This window comes from Cryptomeria japonica, chromosome 8 (assembly GCF_030272615.1).
Source record: "Cryptomeria japonica chromosome 8, Sugi_1.0, whole genome shotgun sequence".
NCBI lineage: Eukaryota > Viridiplantae > Streptophyta > Pinopsida > Cupressales > Cupressaceae > Cryptomeria > Cryptomeria japonica.
Genome location: NC_081412.1, coordinates 565,027,984 through 565,034,872, shown reverse-complemented (window position 1 = coordinate 565,034,872; position 6,889 = coordinate 565,027,984). Strand labels below are relative to the sequence as shown.

General features: G+C 32.8%; 1 pseudogene; it reads left to right on the top strand.

The window, feature by feature from the left end:
* The first annotated feature begins 2,400 nt into the window (after nucleotides 1–2,400).
* LOC131056015 (pathogenesis-related thaumatin-like protein 3.7) lies at nucleotides 2,401–3,256 on the top strand (annotated as a pseudogene).
* The last annotated feature ends 3,633 nt before the right edge of the window (nucleotides 3,257–6,889 follow it).

The window sequence follows — 6,889 nt, the reverse complement described above, 5'->3', positions numbered from 1 at the left end:
TAGCATATGGTTAGTAATTAGTTAGGGACTCTAGAAAATAGTGGTTGTAGGCTACTTCACTATTTTTAGAATCAGTGATGTATTTTTAGCTATTCAACTTCAACTGTGTGTGTGTGTGCATGCGCTCTCATTGATATTTAGCCGTCCCATTAGGTGTTTGTCTATTTTCACTTGCAAAATTAGTTTAAAATCATAAATATATATGCAATCAATTTTGAAATCAATGTACGACTTAACTTACTTTTAAAGTATTTCTTTTATTTATGAATATTAAAACCACCACTTTTACATTTCTTACAATGCTTATATATCTCATCATCATTATTGTTTTAATAGTTCTAGTAATAAATAATTATAAAACGCTTTGAATTTTGACTTCAACCTAATAAAATTCAAGTTGTTCTATAATTTTATTTTTGTTATAATTTTCTTTCTTAATAGAGTATATTTTATTTTTATTTTTTTATATTATTCTAACTTGTGATCTGTGACATATTTTGAATTTTCGGTCAATATTTTGCCTAGTGTTTTTATTTCTCACAACACATTATAATTACATAAAAATAAATTGTAATGTTAAAAATCTATTAAACATCCAAATGCATTAAAATATCTTTAAATTTGTTTCATTCATAGGAAATCAATTAAATATTCTCAAAGTGAACACAATTATTAAATTCTTGAAAACTAGTAAAAGAATCCAAATGTATAATCAAATGATCTAGACATAGTATTTATATCTCTATTAGCCCAATACTACGTAAAATTACTCTAAAAACTACAAACGTCTAATACACGACTAATAGAATTATAAATATATGTGTGTATCAATTATTTGATAGCACCTTAGAATGTTGTCTACTAATTTATAAATATTTGAACATATTGAAAATAAAATATTTTTTAAATTGTAATTTTAATTCAAAAATAATAATAGACACATCTCTCATGAATTAAAAAATAAGTTTTAATGTCTTGAATATGTACACAAAAATCAATTTAATCAAGTTTAATAAATATTTATACATTAAAATTAACAATAACTTAATATATGAAATGTTTAAATATTTGAATATATATCATTAAATATAATAGAAAAAAGATAATTTAAATAAAATATTTATTAACCAATCATATATGATAATACGTTTTATAAATATAATAATAAAAAAAATGTTCTGAATATTATAAATAATTTCCTATAGTATAAAAGGCTATGTTTGAGTCTACATTCCTCCGTATCTTTCATTATAAAACATCTTTGAATATAATTAAGTAAATTAACATGCATGGTTACTGCTATTGAAATTATTGAAAATCATAGACCACTGTTTTGAATACAAAAAATCAATATATTTTGAGGTGGATAGATGCAATGAATGTATAGCAATGCACAAACGGTCAAAGAAGGAAAATAACAGCAGTCTTAATGTTGATGACCATTCGAATGTAAAAAGACTGGGGCTCTCATAAGATAGGCTGCTTTGAAGTCGGGTCTTGGCTTCCTTCCTACGTGGAGCTGTCACGACGTTGGTGGAAAATATCAATTTTGAGAATGGACTTATAATTGTTATGTGGACATGTATTCTATAGGAGTAATCGAAATATTAAGAGAACTAGATATATTAGTTTTAAATCTAATAGAATTGACTTAAATCTTACAGCAATTATTTAAGCCTCTTAAAGAAACAACTCATTATATTGAATATAATTAAGTAGAGTTGATTTAAATCTTTAATTAATATTGTATTATAGCCATGCTCTGAATGATGATGACCATTAGGTTATGAAGTCTCGAGAATAAAGATGCACTAATTAAAACATCCATTTAATTCTGATGTTTAGGTAAGACATTGTCTTTTAAGAAGTCGTTCAAGTCATTATGATCTGATATTTTTGTTAAGATGGCAATTGAATGGGTCAGCAGTCCAGTCATGTAGAGATGATCAGAATACAAATTGCAAGGTTGAAAACTTAAAAGACATTTAAGTTTTAAGAGCTCATAATATTGATTTTTTTTTAAATTTTCGAACTGATTGGATAATATGTTTTTCATCAATGTTTAGGGAGTTAAAAGACCTATCACTAAGATGTGGGAAGATAACAGATCTATCACTAAGATGTAGGGAGACAGGATTTATAATATATGATTATGAAGTTGATCATAGAAATGATCCAACATGTGCGTGAATTCCTACATTCTGATAATAAGTCATGAAATATAATTTAAAACATTGACTTCTTACATAATATGATCTTGAAGAATAAACTATTCAAATAATTCAATCTAGAAGTTTTCAGGGAGAGAATTTCAATGCTGACGGGGACTCTCGTAAGACAGACGGCTTCTGGAGCCATAACTTGCGGAGAGATGTTGTCTATATAATCCCTCGTCATATACCCAATCTATCCATCTTCATTCAATCGTTCAATCCAGACGCTATAATGGCAACAGTTTCAGATCTTGTGCTTCTTCTTGTGGCAGGACTGGCCATATCTCTTCATATGCAAGGTAAGCTGTATTTACAACATAAGAGTTGTAGGTTGATTACTATATGCATCCGAGGCTCAGAATAATAATATGTGTGTGTTTTCTTGCAGAGGCGGGAGCAGTTAAGTTTGAGTTAAGGAACCAGTGCGGGTACACGGTTTGGGCGGCAGGATTACCCGGAGGAGGCAGCAGCTCGACCAAAGTCAGACATGGACGGTGGATGTGCCGGCGGGGACAAAGGGGGCAAGATTCTGGGGCCAAACCGGCTGCTCTTTTGATGCGAGCGGCCGAGGAAGCTGTAAAACCGGTGACTGCAACGGCCAACTGAGCTGTCAAGTATCGGGAGGCGTTCCGACGACGCTGGCCGAGTACACCCTGAATGGAGATGGTAACAAGGACTTCTACGACGTTTCCCTGGTGGACGGCTTCAATGTTCCTCTCTCCATCAATCCCACCAATTCACAGTGCGTCGCCCCTGCATGCAAAGCCGACGTCAATGCTGCGTGCCCTGCTCAATTGAAGGTGGATGGCGGATGCAATAGTGCCTGCACTGTATTTCAAACTGATGAGTATTGCTGCAGAGGCACCCATGTCGACAACTGCTCTCCCTCAAGCTACTCGATGATATTCAAGAATCAGTGCCCTCAGGCCTACAGTTATGCCAAGGACGATTCTTCCAGCACTTTCACGTGCCCCTCTGGTACCACCGACTACAGTATTGTATTCTGTCCCTAGATATATAAAGGACTATACCTCCAAGTCCTCCAAATAATCAGCTATTTAGTATCTTATATATGGTAGGCATAAACTATCGTTTGGTAGAGACATATAAATAAGCCATCACTTGGTTTAAGGTATTAGATGCCAGTTTCAATTATGACAGTTTATTATAAATAAAAAGTAAATCATAATTTTAATGGTAATGTGAAAAAGGTAATTCATATGCAATATAGTTTTAAGAATAAATGTTTAAGTTCAAATATTTTAAATATAGTTTTCCAAAATAAATAAATATTCATTAGTCATCAATTATTATTTTTATTTAAGAATTATTTTATTTTATTTAAAATTGTTATGTTAGAAACATAGTTATAAATTTACAATGAGATTAAGAAGTAGAGTGTCAATGATATGAATGTATAAAGAAAAACTACTAAATGTTAAAACACAAGTGATATAAGTAAAATATAAATAAGATTATTATGTAAACATTGTTGAGATAAATATTAAAATTGATATTCATGATTTTTTGTTTTGTTGTGTTTGTAAAACTTAAGAATTCTTTATTTATGATTTATTGTATTATTATTCAAAATAAAACAAAAAAGCAACATCAAAAAAATATTTTTGAGTAAAACTTAAAACAAATAATTTTGGTCAATGACATGAGGAGATTCAAGTAAATTTGGTCAATGACATGAGGAGATTCAAGTAAATTTGGTCAATGACATGAGGAGATTCATTCTTTCCCTCTTGTGTGGTGAAGAGGAGATAGTATCTCTTATGATGGTCATTGCATTGTAAGTTTGTTAGCAGAACAAAATGGTACATACGCATATTATGTCATGTAAGTTTCAACACTTTGGAAGCAAATATGAATCTGCCACTATTAGGATGGTGCCTATATCTCAAGGAATCAAAATTGTGATCACCTATGTGTCTAAGAAGGTCCAATACTTTGTTGGGCTTGATAATGTGTTTACTTTTTCACAAGGTTTGACTAAGACTTTGGGTAGTTTCATGTTCTCATGGAAGGTTTGTAGTATGGACTTATTGATCAAGAGTTTATTAATGGTAATTTGGATGCAAGTTGTTTTATGAGAGAATATGCAATTCAAATTAGTTTCAAAAGATGTCAAATAGTTGATATAACTTTCCTCAAACACTTCAATCAAGTAATCTAACTTCTTACTATTAGTGCTTGGGAAAGTGCAATTCAAAATATTAAAACAATTGTTGAGTATCATGTAGATATGTTTATCAATATTGTTAATAAATCTTCATACAATTATACTTGGACATTCATGTCTATCTTTGTTGTATCGAATAAGGCCTTCAAAGTCTCATCAAAGGCATCAAGTGGATAAACTATAATAGGATCAGTTTGGAGGTCAGCGACATTGGAGGATGGAGGAATTTGTATCATCTCAAGTTAGCTTCTCACTTTGAGATGACGTTTTCTGCATGGGAAGCAATTTTGACATTTTTTGTTTATGCTTTCCTTTTTTTCTTTCTTTAATGATGCTAAAAGAATTGAAGAATACATGTGTTGTGAATATTATATTTTGGAGATAGGTTTGAGATTTGGTGTTAAACTAAATATGGATTGTTGTCAAGCGAGCTTCAGAGTATATGATTGAGGATTACACACTTTCGCAATCATTAGACAATAATAGAGATCTTTCGCATCTCTTAGGGATCATTGTTGAATAATTCAAGACTATGATTCAAGATTTTGGGACTAAGAGCTTAATAACATAGCTCGAAGCTACACCTTTTTGAGGGTTAAGAGACAGCTTGATGGAGCCCCACTTAGTTCAAGATTTTCTTCTTCTAGAGAACACAATCTAAAATATGTGTATTCATATAATATAATTAGCAAGTTTTATTATGTAAGCCTTAAGGGGGGTCCCTAGGGAAAGTTTGAGGATCAATGTAATAAGGGGGGGAAATATTAGCATAACTATGGAATGTTCTATTACATTGACAGTTAGCGGTTATTATAGATTTGGATATCATACAATTATACCAACTGTATATCTCCTTATATATATATATACATATGTATATATATGTGTGTGTGTGTGTGTGTGTGTGTGTGTGTGTGTGTGTGTGTGTGTGTGTGTGTGTGTGTGTGTGTGTACCCACCTACATGAGATAATATCAATCAAGTTTGTTTTACTACTCTCTCTCAGGAGAACCCTTCCCTAGAAGGAAATGAGAATTATAACATGGAATAGCTAAACCTATAAAATATTCAAGAGATTGTTTATATAAACTAGCTAAACCAATGGCATCAATAGAACCCCTAAAAATGTGTAAACCTAGAGAAAACATAGCTCCTCTTATTATTGAAGTTAATTCTCTAAGATCCAAGTAGTACACTAAAAACATAATTGAAGAAGATACTTTTAAAGTGGCGGCAAACAACTTGGACTAGAAGTATTGGGAACCGATAACTGATTCAGATCAAGATGAATTGACACTAATTGAGTAGGGGGGCATTATTCAATCAATTGCGATGATGTTGGGAACAACCAAAACTAAAAAGAAAAGAGGAAGGAAATCAATTAAACAAATTAGAGAAGAGGAGGTGGTGGAAAAGGCACTAACAAACAACAAAATATTTTATTTAAAAGACTAGAGGAGGAGAATCCTCCCTTGGAAGGAAATGACAATTATAACATGGAATGTTAGGGACCTTAGTGTCCCTAACAAGGTGTGCTTAGTGAATGATAGGTAGACTCTCTCAAAGGAGTGCAATTTGGTTTGAAGGTTAAGAAAAGGTGTTATTGTGAGCTTCCTTATTTGTTTTATTCCCTACTCTCCTCATGAGTCAATCCCAACACCCAAACCTCTTTGGAGAAATCTCTATCAATTAGATTTATGTAGTTACTCAAGTCCAAGGTTAGAACTCACATGAGTAAGTTCAGCCTCCAACATGCCTAATCCAATGGTTTTCACTTGTAGGGGACTAGGAAGGTTCTAACATGGTTTACCAACTCCATCCATGGTGTTTAGGTGTCTACTCCCTTTCATCTTCCTATCATTTTCATGATTCCTATGTTTAAGGCCTTGTAGCCCTATGAGCCCCTTTTAGCCCTCCTTTTACAGTTTTTGCCTTTTGGCTCTAAAAACTTCCAAAGGACCCATCAGAAGGTCTGCTGATATGGATACTCATTTGGACACCCTTCAATATTTTCAAGGTTAGATGGTCTGTTATGTTCGAACAGGTACGGTCCCCAAAATGGCTCTTTTTCAAGGGTTTTAGTCTTGTGTGCTTTCATCAATGGGCTTTATAGGTCTCCACGCCCTGTCAAGCCTCCACACTCAATATGAGGCTCTTCCTAACATCCAACTTCAATAAAAAACACTTGGTAGTAATATATTTGGTCACCCCTACAAGAAATAAGGAAAAGAGAAGTCACATTCCCTAGCCAGGCTGTAGTAGAGTGCGCCTAGGGCATGATTTTACAATGATCCAAAGCAACTTTGAGGACACAAAATTGATTATTTATAATATACACAGACTCCATTACTTGAATCCCAAGGGTCATTGAGAAACTACAATGGGAATTCAAGATGGAACCATTTTTAGGGCCTTAATCAGTTTGCTCAGACCGAGAGCAGTGGAAATTAAACCTACACAATGAAAGGACACAAATACATGAATTAAAC